This window comes from Corapipo altera, unplaced genomic scaffold, assembly GCF_003945725.1.
Source record: "Corapipo altera isolate COAL_440 unplaced genomic scaffold, ASM394572v1 60, whole genome shotgun sequence".
Classification (NCBI taxonomy): domain Eukaryota; kingdom Metazoa; phylum Chordata; class Aves; order Passeriformes; family Pipridae; genus Corapipo; species Corapipo altera.
In genome coordinates this window covers 5,946,647-5,959,195 of record NW_020884912.1, presented here as the reverse complement: position 1 = coordinate 5,959,195, position 12,549 = coordinate 5,946,647, and the positions used below count along the sequence as shown (strand labels likewise).

General features: G+C 39.6%; 1 protein-coding gene across 1 annotated transcript in view; it reads right to left on the bottom strand.

Moving 5' to 3' along the window:
* The window catches only part of CDKAL1 (CDK5 regulatory subunit associated protein 1 like 1), a 406,927-nt gene that overhangs the window by 347,838 nt on the left and 46,540 nt on the right, over window positions 1–12,549 (bottom strand). The window lies entirely within an intron of this gene.

Here is a 12,549-nt window from a genome sequence, read left to right as displayed (position 1 = left end):
ACAACAGAAAACTCTACATTTCATCATAGAGCTCAAAGTAACCAGATACTTCAGAAGCCATTTTCACCTTTCTCCTTTCAAAAGACTGAAGATACTTCACTTCCTTCCTTGTAAGACTTCAAGGCTTGTAGTTATCCACAATTTAATTTACATTTTCTATTGTGAGAGGGATCTTCATGCAAACTCCTCTTTTTTCCATGTCAATGGCTTAAGCTTAATCTGGCATCTCCTATGATCACTATCTGTCTTTGCATATTTATATTTTATGACTTCACTGTCTTTACAGCTGTTTTCATTTAGCACATGTTCTCTAATTTACCTGTTCTTTGGTTTCAAAGATGAATTTTAAAAAATAGCATATCAAGTTCTTACAAGTCACATAACCCAACCCACTCTGGCACATTACCCATTCAACCGCTTGATACTGACATTTTTAGAGAGCTTTTGGTGAACTCTAGTGGTAAAGCTAAAAACAATAGTCACAAACCAGAAGCAAACAACTCTCTTTTTGATACTTTTAATATACAGAAGTAAAAATGCTTACAGACGTAACCACTCTTTGCTAAAGAGTAATGATTAATTTCAGTAGAAGACATTAGCTGTTTCTCTTACCACATCTTTGGTCTTTTCAACACTTCTGAACAGCAAAGCCCAAGAAAAATTAATAAAACATTGCTAGATATAAGGGGAAGTGGTAACAGCAGCAATAGAGTACACCAGGAGGTGTACGTAGGTCCATGACTACACGGAAAGCTAGACTACCTACCTTCAGTCCATGAAGTTACTGGTTTGCAACCAATGGTATTAGTTTATAACTAGTTTTTATTTATTTCATCTGGCCTTGAAACCATAGCTCTGAGAAAAGAGTATAACCTGTAAGTGCATTAACAAACCTCTTTAGGTAAGGAAAATAAAAAATTCATCTGTGAGTGACACCCTGTCAGGATGTGTGCAGCAAGACAGAGAAACACAAGTATTGGCTCAGCTTTAGGATCATTAGCACAGCTGAGCAGTCACGATCTATCTAAACTGAAATACAGCTGCTAATCCACCCTAACAACACAGCATGGGTCACACACAGGAGAGTTCCAGCTACAAACAACAGAGAACCATCAAGTTCTCTCACAAATGCAGGAACAGCATAAGGCTTCCTGTCTTTGCAAGCACTTCATTTCAGGTTCATCCACACATTCAACATGTATAAAGCACAAAAGGTAGCTGCCACAGAGTGCTTAACCCCTTGCATTTAACTAATGGTCCTGGTCTAAACTCTTCAAACTAAAATTAAACTCAGACAAAAGTACTTACTACTGTTCTACTTTTAAAAAAATCAGGAAAACAAAGTTGCCATGAGACAACAATGTAAGTTCACATTTTCACCTTGTCCTCTTCCTCAGTAACACCAGCCCGCTGCTAGCATCTCTTTAAAGTTCTGTCAGCATAGGTATTTAGCAAACAAGGCTGCAATTCAGATTGAAATTAAGCTCTACATACTTAAGCTTTATAAAGCTAATTTGTTTTAATGTTTAGGATGTATAACAATATATATGGCACCCTGCCTACTGATCCAATAACCCTTCTCTTACAGAAATCAATTATCATTGTAAAGTTAATAATATTTCAAATATGCAGCAGGTACTCACTCTTCTTTTAACTGTGGAAAAAATGGCTGTGGCATTATCTTCTTTTAAAGGTAAATGTAGAGAATAAAAAAACCATGTGCTTGATGTAAACAAAATTTAAAGTTAAATGTCTTCCAAATGCCAGAGATGAGGAACATCACAACATCCTTTAGTTGGATTTAACTCAGATTCGTAAGAATACCATCATGGGAAAATCCCTTACAGTTACCATCATGTTCTATCGGACTCCAGGAAACACTGTGATGCTTTCCAATAGATACAGTTCAGAGAATGCTTCTCTCCTTGGTTGGCGAATCACAGGAGCCAGAATGAAGTACATGCAGTGCATGGACAATTGACTAACACCCACACACAAAGAAGTGTTTAATGGTAACTCGAAAGTGTTAACTACAGTCTTCCATCAACAGATGTTTACAATCATTTTTGATAATTTATTTCCCAAACCAAACGGCATCAGCACTCATCTCCACAGTTAAAAATTATGCCAAGAAGCAGAGAGAGGGTATATACATGTAATGGTACTGGCAAAGAGGCGACCGTAATGGAGAGGGAACTAAGGCAGACACAGAAAATTCAGGAAATAAATCAGTAAAAGCACTACCACTCCAGGACAATTTTTAAGTGTATTTTCTCATGTTTGAAAGCAAAGTATTTGTTACATCCTGGATATAATCTGTCGACGTTGCTTGTTAAAAATAACAGATCTTTTATCACAAAAAAAAAAAAAAGTAAAGTTTGTTTGAAATTCCCTAGTTTCCACAAAGTCTGGATTAAAAAAGAAAAAAAAACAAAACAAAATATCTGTATCCAAACTTACATTAATAATATATTAAGAAAACAGACATCACAGCACTTTCATAGAATCATTTAGGTTGGAAAAGACCTCCAAGATCTTAGAGGTCTTAGCACTGCCAAGTCCACCACTAAACCATGTCCATAAGTGCCACACCTACAGGCCTTTTAAATACCTCTGGGGATGGTAACTCAAGTGCTTCCCTGGGCTGACAGTTCCAGTGCTTGGCAACCCCTTCTGTAAAGAAATTCTTCCTAAGGTGCAACCTGAACCTCCCCTGGCACAGCTTAAGACTATATCCTGTCACCCTGTCACTTGTTACCTGGGAAAAGAGGCTGACCCCCACCTGGATACAACCTCCTTTCAGGTAGTTGTACAGAGTGATAAGGTCACCACTGAGTCCCCTTTTCTCCAGCCTAAACAATGCCAGCTCTCTCAGACACTCCTCATCAGACTTGGGTTTCAGATCCTTCCCCAGCTCTGTTGCCCTTCTCTGGACACACTCCAGCACCTCAATGTCCTCCTTGTAGAGAGGGGCCCAAAACTGAACACAGGACTCAAGGTGGGATTCCACCAGTGCTGAGTACAGGGAGATGATCACGTCCCTGGTCCTGCTGGCCACACTATTGCTGACACAGGCCAGGATGCCACTGGCCTTCTTAGCCAATGAGCACATTCCTGGCTCAAGTTCAGCAGCTGTTGATCAGCACCCAGGTCCTTTTCTGACAGGCAGCTTTCCAGCCACTCTGCCCCATGCCTGTAGCACTGCAAGGGGTTGCTGTGACCCAAGTGCAGGACCTGGCACCTGGCCCTATTGAACCTCATACAACTAGCCTCTGCCAGTTTATCCAGATCCCTTTGCAGAGACTTCCTGCCCTCCAGCAGATCTACACTCCTGTACAAATCGAAGTTGTCTGCAAACTGACTGAGGGTGCACTCGATCATTCAGGTCATTGATAAAGGCATTAAACAGGACTGACCCCAAAACTAAACCCTGGGGAACACCACTTGCAACTGGCCACCAGCTGGATGTAACTCCCTTCACCACCACTCTCTGGGCCTGGCCAGGCAGGCAGTTTTTAACTCAGCAAACAGTGCACCCATCCAAGTCACAAGTAGCCAGTTTCTCCAGGAGAACGTTGTGGGAGACATGTGGGAGTATCAAAGGCTTTGATACTCCAGGTAGTCCAGGTAGGCAACATCCACATCCTTTCTCTGTTCCACTAAGGGATGGATCTTATACTTTGTCGTATAAGATCAGGTCAGTAAAGCAAGACCTGCCTCTCATAACCCATGCTGGCTGGGCTTGATCCCCTGGTTGTCCTGCACATGCCATGGGATGGCATTTATATGACCTGTTCCATGACCTTTCCTAGAACCAAGATTAGGTTGACAGGTCTATAGCTCTGCAGATCCTCCTTAGGACCCTTCCTGTAGATAGGTGTCACTTCTGCTAACTTCCAGTCAAGGGGAACTCCCCAGTTAGCCAGGTCTTCTGGCAAATGATGGAAAGTGGTTCAGTGAGCACTTCTGCCAGTTCTCTCAGTACCCTTGGATGGATCCCACCTAGCTCCATAAACTTGTGTCTAAGTGGCATAACAGGTCACTGACCATTTCCTCTTGGCTTACACGGTGGTTTCATTCTGCTCTCTGTCACTGTGTTCCCCCTCAGAGGGATGGGTACACTGGGATCAATTGGTCTGACTGTTAAAGAATGAGCAAAGAAGGCATTAAGTACCTCAGCCTTCTCTTCATCCTTTATTTGTTTACAGGCTTTTAGCAGCTATTAATCATCACTGAGCCTTGCAAACACACGCAGTGTATTTTCCATTAATCATTTGGCACTTAGTACACAACGTTGGAAGTGGCTTTGAACAGATATATTTTTGCCAAAACTAACTAGCTGTAAAACCAAGAAAGCATCTGCTTCACTGCAGAGGTCCTGTACTTACCACTCCCAAAGCTCCACTATCAGGCCCCCACCTGCAACCCAGGTGCTTTCAGTGTCCACCATCCCACAACAACTCAGCCATGCCAGGACTCCCTTCCTCTTTGGTAAGAAAGCCCACCTCCAGCTCTAAGAATGTCAGCAGACTTTGAAAACTTCAGTCTAAGCTCCATGTCCAAGACTCACAAGAGCCCTGAGATAAGCCCCAAGCTCTCAGAGTGCCCCACATGGGGTGACTTCAGTTCTTCCAGACCCTCCAGTCCACTGGCACTCTGCCCTGCCTGTACCCCTAGCCAGAAGGTGAAACCACCAGCTGCACTCCAATCTAGAAGCCCTGCACAGCCTGGCTGCTGACAGGGAGACTGTGGAACCCTACCTGGACAACGAAAGCAATTTTCAATTCCACAACGAAGCTACTCCCATGAAATCATTTACTTCAGAATCACCCCGAAGCGCTGTTTTCTGAACTTCAACATTACCTTAACTTCTGCTTTACTTGTAGGGGAAAAAAATAATTAGAAATTATAGCTTTTGCCCCAACTGGGTTCAAACCAAGTAGGATTTTTCTTACAAGCAGGGAATGATCTACAGCAGGTCCATTTTCACAGCACTACAAATGCCCATTTTAGGGAATTGCTAAGTTTTGTTTTAAAATGAACTGAATTTTATTTGTATTCCTGGCGCTGAGCCATGTATCTTTGTCATTCTGTATCATCCTTAAATTCTCAATTGGTATGGGATCATCAAAATAATTACTACAATAGCTGTATTTGATTTAAACTGCACACACAGTCCAAACTCCCCAACAAATGCAATTACTTACACACACCAAGCAAACTTACATCCTCGGACCAATGTAAACACTCAAGATAACAGGCATAATTTCCTTAAAAACGTCCTGCACAAAAGGACATTAATTATTTACAAGTTAGCCCATGTTATTAAGTAGAAAAAAAGAACATTCAACAGCAGATGGATTGAAAAAATCAGTTTTTTGAGCACTGTAAAAAAACAATTTAAAATCAAATGTCTGTTGTTTCTAATAGAGTCAAAGTTCTTATAACATCCTCAATTTCTATTGAGGAATTTGATATCCAGCATTACAATTATTTTCAAAAGCAGCATTCAGCACTCATGGAAAATAAATTATTAGACCCTGTTCAAAACCTTGAGTGACTTCCTCTCCTTCTGTTACCCGCTCTCTTTTTACGGTATAAGGTATAGTTAACTGCTTTCCTTAAAAATAACAATACTGAAGGTAAAGCCTTACTATGTGTCATAACATAAACCGCTGACTCACTTTTTTTTCACTTTCTGATTTATTTCAGCATTGTTGAAATCCTATCTGAGGACATTTAATGTTTATCCTTTCAGGTAGGCCATGACTTCAAGAAATTCTTGCAAGGCTTAAACTATTCAAAAAGTTAAGGCATGCACTAAAAGGGTATAGATCAGTCATCACCATGCACAGGCTCAAGACTTAAGTATGGGCAGTAATTGTGCATCACAAATACATCAAGAATGGTACCAACAGCTTCTGAATTTTCACAGGGCCTCTGCGATCAGGAAGGAAGCAGACTCAGGCTAAGCCCATGTTTATGAAGCACACAATAAAACCACAGAAGGTACACTTCTTTCAACATATACACAGTAAAACCTGTACAACGTTAATTACTAGAAAATTGCCACCAGCATGTATAGACAGGTATATTTACTGACCCATCCACTTGAAACAGATGACTGGTGAAATAGACAGTTAAGTAGTAGAACGTAACTGCATAAATTTATTTACTAGAGCAAGTAAAAGCCACACATAACATTCCCATTGCACTGACATACACAAGTCTTCTGTGAAGTATGGAGAGTTCATGATTTGCTGGAAAACTGCCAAATGCAGATACTCTGTACCTCCCACCCTTGATCTCACAGCAAGATTCTAGTTTCAACATAGGCATTTAAGTGGTCGCTATTGTACTGTGGAAGCAAATTTGGCACACACTATTAAGAATGACTACCTCAAAGAGGAAAACTTATTACACCTCTTTTAAGCAGGTGTATATTTAACACCAGTGCCTCTGAAAAGAGTGTGTATTGTTTCTTTAAAAAGTCACTATTTACAATTTTTTTTATTTCACTTTAATAATACACAGTAAGTAATATGGTAATGAATTCTCCTTATTTGTTTGCTAATTGCATGTCCAATGTCTTTTCTACCATGCATGAAAATATCAAAGGAATCTTAGTAACAGAAGTAATTCTAGGCGGCAATTACTTGACATTTGTTGCCCACATGTGGAAAAAAATAATTAATATAAGTACAAATAATCGGCACATGTCCATCTAGAAGTAAAATCCAATACGAGATATAAGGTAGTTTGGGTTTGGCAGGTTTTTTAATCCCCTCAAAGAGACTGACACAGATTTGAAAGAAAAATTCTAGATGAAGCCCTTAAAAACTTTTCTTATTTTTTATGCATGTATTACCACAAGAGACAGTCATTAGCCAGAATCTTGTCTTCAGTTCATTTTACATTATTTTCTGATGCATTAAATAATCCTGCAAAAAGACTGAATACACGTGCATCTTCTACTTTTCAGCATTCAGGTTTTGCTCAAAGTGTATCAAAACAAGCAACGTCAAGTTCAGTGTCCCCAGTCTCATAACACAAAGCACTACCAGAAATACTTTGCAGACCTACACTACAAGTATTTGAGCAAATGGAGGAGCCTTGCAAGAAATATATTCTCACTGTGTTTAAGAAATAATGAGGAAAAACTGAAAGTGGTAGTATTTAAATCACGAGACCAGTAGTGAATTTGACAGACTGGCTCAGTGGGTCAGAGCCTTGTGCTAATAATGCCAAGGTTGTGGGTTCGATCCATTCACTTAAGAGTTGGACTTGATCATCCTCGTGTGTCCCTTCCAACTCAGAATATACTATGATTCTGTGATTTAAATAAATGTTTATTTACAAGTCTGTTCCTGCCACTGAGGGTACAGTAAGATCTGCAAGTAAATGGGAAACTAATTCTTTGCCTACCAGACTCTCAAGAAATTGAATTAATACAAACTAATATAATAAAGCATATGAGTTTCAGAAATATAAGTACCACCTTACTGGGGGAATATTACATGGAGAAATGGCAAGATATAGATTATTAAAAACATACTCAAAAGTAGTACAGAATTTGCAGGAATTTTCTCAGGAAGCAAACAACTTTCTGGTAAATCTTTAAGAACTAAGGACTCTTAGAAACCCTAAGGACTAGCACGCTCATCCAATAATGCCTAAAACTTTATGTCACCACCACCCTGAGCTACCTAGCATACAGCAGTATTTCCAGACATTTAAAACAGGTCCATTAGCCAACAATGCCTACCTAACAGTGTACTTGCACACACCAGAAAAATCAAAACAGACACCCTGTAATCTCCCAGGTGAGACAATTCATCACCTTTGGAAGCCAGATCAGCTACCACCCATCTCATGGAAAAGCAAGTCTCTGTGCCACTGCTTTTACTCCACAGGAGAACTTCATCATCTATGAGAAACAAGTTAAACATTCTCTTCTTCCCCCCAAAGAGAACCCTTTTATCATCCTTATCATTGTCCACACCCTAAGTTCCAGCTGTCCTTTTGCTTCAGGGATATGTGACTGAGCAGCAATTCCCAACCTGTACTTACCTTTGAAGTCAGTTGTTTCAGTTTCAGAGCTTATCCCTGTGTGTCCAAAAGCACATCTACTTCTTCAACTACACTTACATGATAAAACAGGGTCAGCCTTACCCATAAATGTTGTACACATTAGAAAGATTTTACAGTGTGTATTTTCCAAATCTGCACTTCAAAAGTGATTAACCACCTTGGAATCAAAATAAAAATAGGAATAGGTACAAAGACTCCTCACAAAAGAAGAAGTCCAATCTGGTGAGGTATTCACCAAGTCATAAAGCATTCTAAATAGACAGAGAGGCCTTTAAAAATTTACAAAATATGATTAGATTAAAACCTGTGTTTAGCTATTATTACCTGAAAACAATGAATTCTCTCCAACATGATGTTAAAACCTTACTCCTATTCTCACGGCTTTTCTGTCACACGAAATTAATATTCAAGATGCTAGAATGTTGCTGAGCTATGAGTATGCAGTTTTGATAATTAATGAATCAGTTCACAAATGTCAAGAACGAGTTGGTATTTGCTCCAGATAATCTGTCTCCTGCCCTCCAAATATCTGACATTACATCAGTTTATAACACATCGTGGAATATTATGTCACATAAGTCAAGTACACACATGCTGTGAAACACATTATAATTCAACTGGATATTGCTTCTGACAAGATAAATTGGTTCTTGAATCCCAAACCAATCCCTTTCTGCCCCCAACAAACTGGAGAGCTTATGGACATAAGAAACATACCCTTGGGTTTGAAAGTATTTCTACATCACGTATACTGAGCTTGTGTCACGTAAATGCACACCAACTCTATAGCAAACTGCAAAAAGGTAAGTTCTTCGATTCAGATCAAAACTATACTGAATACTAAAATTCAAGTTGCTTTTCACTAGATAAATATTCATCAATCTTATTTCTTTCTTCCACATACCAGTCACATATACATAGTGCTCTAGACGTTACCAAAGAACCCAGGATAGGTTTAGCACACTAAAAATACACCAAAAAACTTGGCAGTTAGTTAAGAGCCCCCCTGTTGATTAAGATTTTTTTGGGGGAAAAAATACACAAATACACACAATACTTGAGTTGGGTTAAGGTTGTTACCTTGATACAGCAAAAACACATCCCCCAATCTGAATTCTCTATCAGAAAGCAATGTATGGAAGAAGTAGCATAAGAGCATCCCCCCCATGGCTAAAAGTCAGCAGAAAGTTGGGGTTGGAAGGAACCTCTGGAGGTCACCTGATCCAACCCCTTTGATACAGCCAACTGCCTAGGACCATGTCCAGATGGCTTTTGAATATCTCCAGAGATGGAGATTCCACCATCAATCTGGGCAACCTGTGCCAGTGCTCAGTCACCTTCACAGTAAAAAAATGTGTTTCCTGATGGTCAAAGGGAACCTACTGTGTGTCACCGTGTGCCCATCACCTACTGGCCTGTCACTAGGCATCACTGAGAAGAGCCTGTCTCCATTCCCATAGGACCCTCCATTAAGTTATTAATACCTTAAAATATTTAATAATTGACAAGATTCCCCCAAGCCTTTTCTTCTACACAGATTGAACAATCTCAGCTCTCTCAGCCTCTCCTCATAGGAGAGATACTCCAGTCCCTTAATCATCTTTATGGTTCTTGGCTGGACCGTCTCCAATATGTCCATGTCTCTCTTGTACTGGAGTCTGCCCAGGACTGGAAACAGCACTACAGGTGTGGCCTCACCACTGTTGAGCAGAAGGGAAGGATTACTTCCCTCAACTTGCTGAAAACACTTTGTCTAATGCAGCCCAGGATGCCATTAACCTTCTTTGCTGCAAGACTCTTCACACAGACATTCTGCAAGCTTAAAGTTCAGTCTGCATATTTAGTCCATACTTCATCAGTTTCTCAATGAGAAGTGTCAAAAGCCCTACTGAAATCCAGGTGGACAGTCTCAACTACTCTTCCCCTCATCTACTGTCATCTAATGGCAGAATGTTATCAGGTTGTTCAAGCATGACTTTTCCCTTCAGGATGTCATGCTGACCGTTTCCAGTCAACTTTCTGTCCTTCATGTGCCTGAAAGTCATTTCCAGGATTAGCTGCTCCATCACTTCCCCACAGATCAAGGTGAGGTTGACCAACTTGTAGTTCCCTGAATCCTCTTTCTTACCCATCTTTAATGCTAGAGTGACATTTGCTTTTCTCAAGTCATCAGGCCCCTCTCTCAATCTCCAGTCTTTGCAAGAATGACCTCACAGGGACATCTGTTAGTTCCCTCAGCACTCATTGGTGCACCCCACCAAGCGGCTTAGGTATTTCCATTTTTTCTCAGTATTCCTTAACCCCATCTTTTTCCACCAAAGGCAAGTCCTCCTTTCTAGACACAGCAACCATTCCTGTCACAGGTGATCATAGTCTCACTTGGTAAACTTAGCAGGCCCAGTGGTTAGCACAGTAGTGTAGGTAGGTAGCTGGGGAAATATGGGACAGTTGTTTGCCAAACTTAGATTGGCTTCGGTTGTTAGAGATATTCAATTTTCCATGAACACCATGTTACAGATCCAAGTCAGAAAACAGATGTAGAAAGAGGTGAGGTGACCCAACCAACGTGATGATAAACCCAAGCAGGAAAGGATGGAGTACATAGCTCACTACCATCAGAACATCAATGTGCAACTACAACATTAGCCAACAGTAAAACATATAAGCAGCAGAAACTCATTTACCCATAGATGAAGTTGTGCTAACTTAAACCATGCCCTAAGATGCACTTAAGAAGCTATCCATTTTGAAATTAGGTTCATTATCTACACATTAGAGGGTGATGAGCACGACTGGTTAGAACAATATTTAAATAATGCTTTCAATTACATCTCTACAATGTAAAACAAGCCTTAAAAACTATAGCAATGATTAGAAGATAGTTGCAATCATATACTTATATTGAAAAATGGAACTGCTACTTAGTCTCAAGGAGAAGATGGTAACACCAAAGAAAAAGTAATCTCTGTTAGAGAGCTCTAACTGAAAAAGGTAAAATCTACCAAGACAGTTTTCAAGGGTACTGTTACCCTATTCCCACAGGATGTCCAAGTTGTTTGTAAAACAGATCCCAGACAGCCCAATATTTTAAAACAAAACTAGCTACTAGCTAAACAAAATGCAACTTAAGTTGTCCCTGCTCTTGCATCAGTGAAAAACCCAACACTCTTAAGTAGACCAAGGTGCTTGCAATGCTCACAAAGCCATGTTCAGCCACAGCAGGTATCAGGAGATGATTGTTTATGTCTTCTTCATTCTACAGGAGAGATGAGCTGTAATGCTAAAATACACACTACAGGTTGGTCTATGGGATGATTAACTTAAAAACCCTGCTCAACTTCTATTCCAGAAGATTTAAAATTTAACATAGTGTGAGAGGATAAAAACAAACCATAACATTTTCTAAAAAATGAGACAACAATTTTTAATTTCTAGGTCAGTTTTCAAAGAAAGAATATGGGGCAGACTGGAACAGGCCCTTTATCCGTGATCTTCTGTTGATGCTTTCCACCACTGTAGAATGAGTTCAAGAATGCCAGGATGACAGCCCATGAACCAGTTCCCAAAACACTACCTGAATACAGCTGTGATGTCCAGAGGCTTCAAACACAAAGTGTTTAGGCATCTGAGGAGAAAAAATTTAAACCAAGGTCTATCCCAAAGAACACCCTCACTATAAACAACAGAGTTTAGTGATTACTCTCATTCTACGGTTATCAAATTTTGCCTCTCACGACACCATTCAACCTGTCTCTATTTAAAGATACTGTGTAAATATATGTCACAAACTAAACAAATAACTCAATCAAAAGTGCAGAATCAGCTCTTTGGATATGGCATTTCTCCCATGCTCACAGAGTGGGAAGCAAAGCAGCCTGGTCACTGTTACTAACAGGAGTTGGTTGAGGAAATCAGCAGAAACGGAACAAAAAAAGGCTTTGATGATTTTTTTGGTCAGCTTTCTCATTTGCTGTTGCTATTTTTTTTAGTACAACCAAGACAATGGAACATTTTTAAACCCCTCTTTCAAATAACATCCTATACACGTACTGTCTTCGTGAGCCCACAAACACTGCTACCCAATCACTAAAAATGGCTATCAATCTGTACAAGAGTAATTCTTAAATCTCAGTAGTTCATTTCCAATGCATTTTTACTACAGATATGAAAACTATTTCTGAAATCACTAGCAATGACTTTCAGATACAAAAGTTAAAAAACATTTCTTGGAAGAAATGCATATTTATCTGTTTTGTAATAAGTTTCAAAACACATTTTCCCTTCAAGGTACACTGACAGACTACGTAATATACTTTCTCCTGCATAATCAGATCTACTTTGAATTTCTGATGTTCATACAGTTTTGACATCAACCAATGTAATGAAAAAGTTATTATTTTTTTCCTGTTAATCACTTAAATAGGGAAAATTAACAATATTTCAAGATCAGCATGAGTA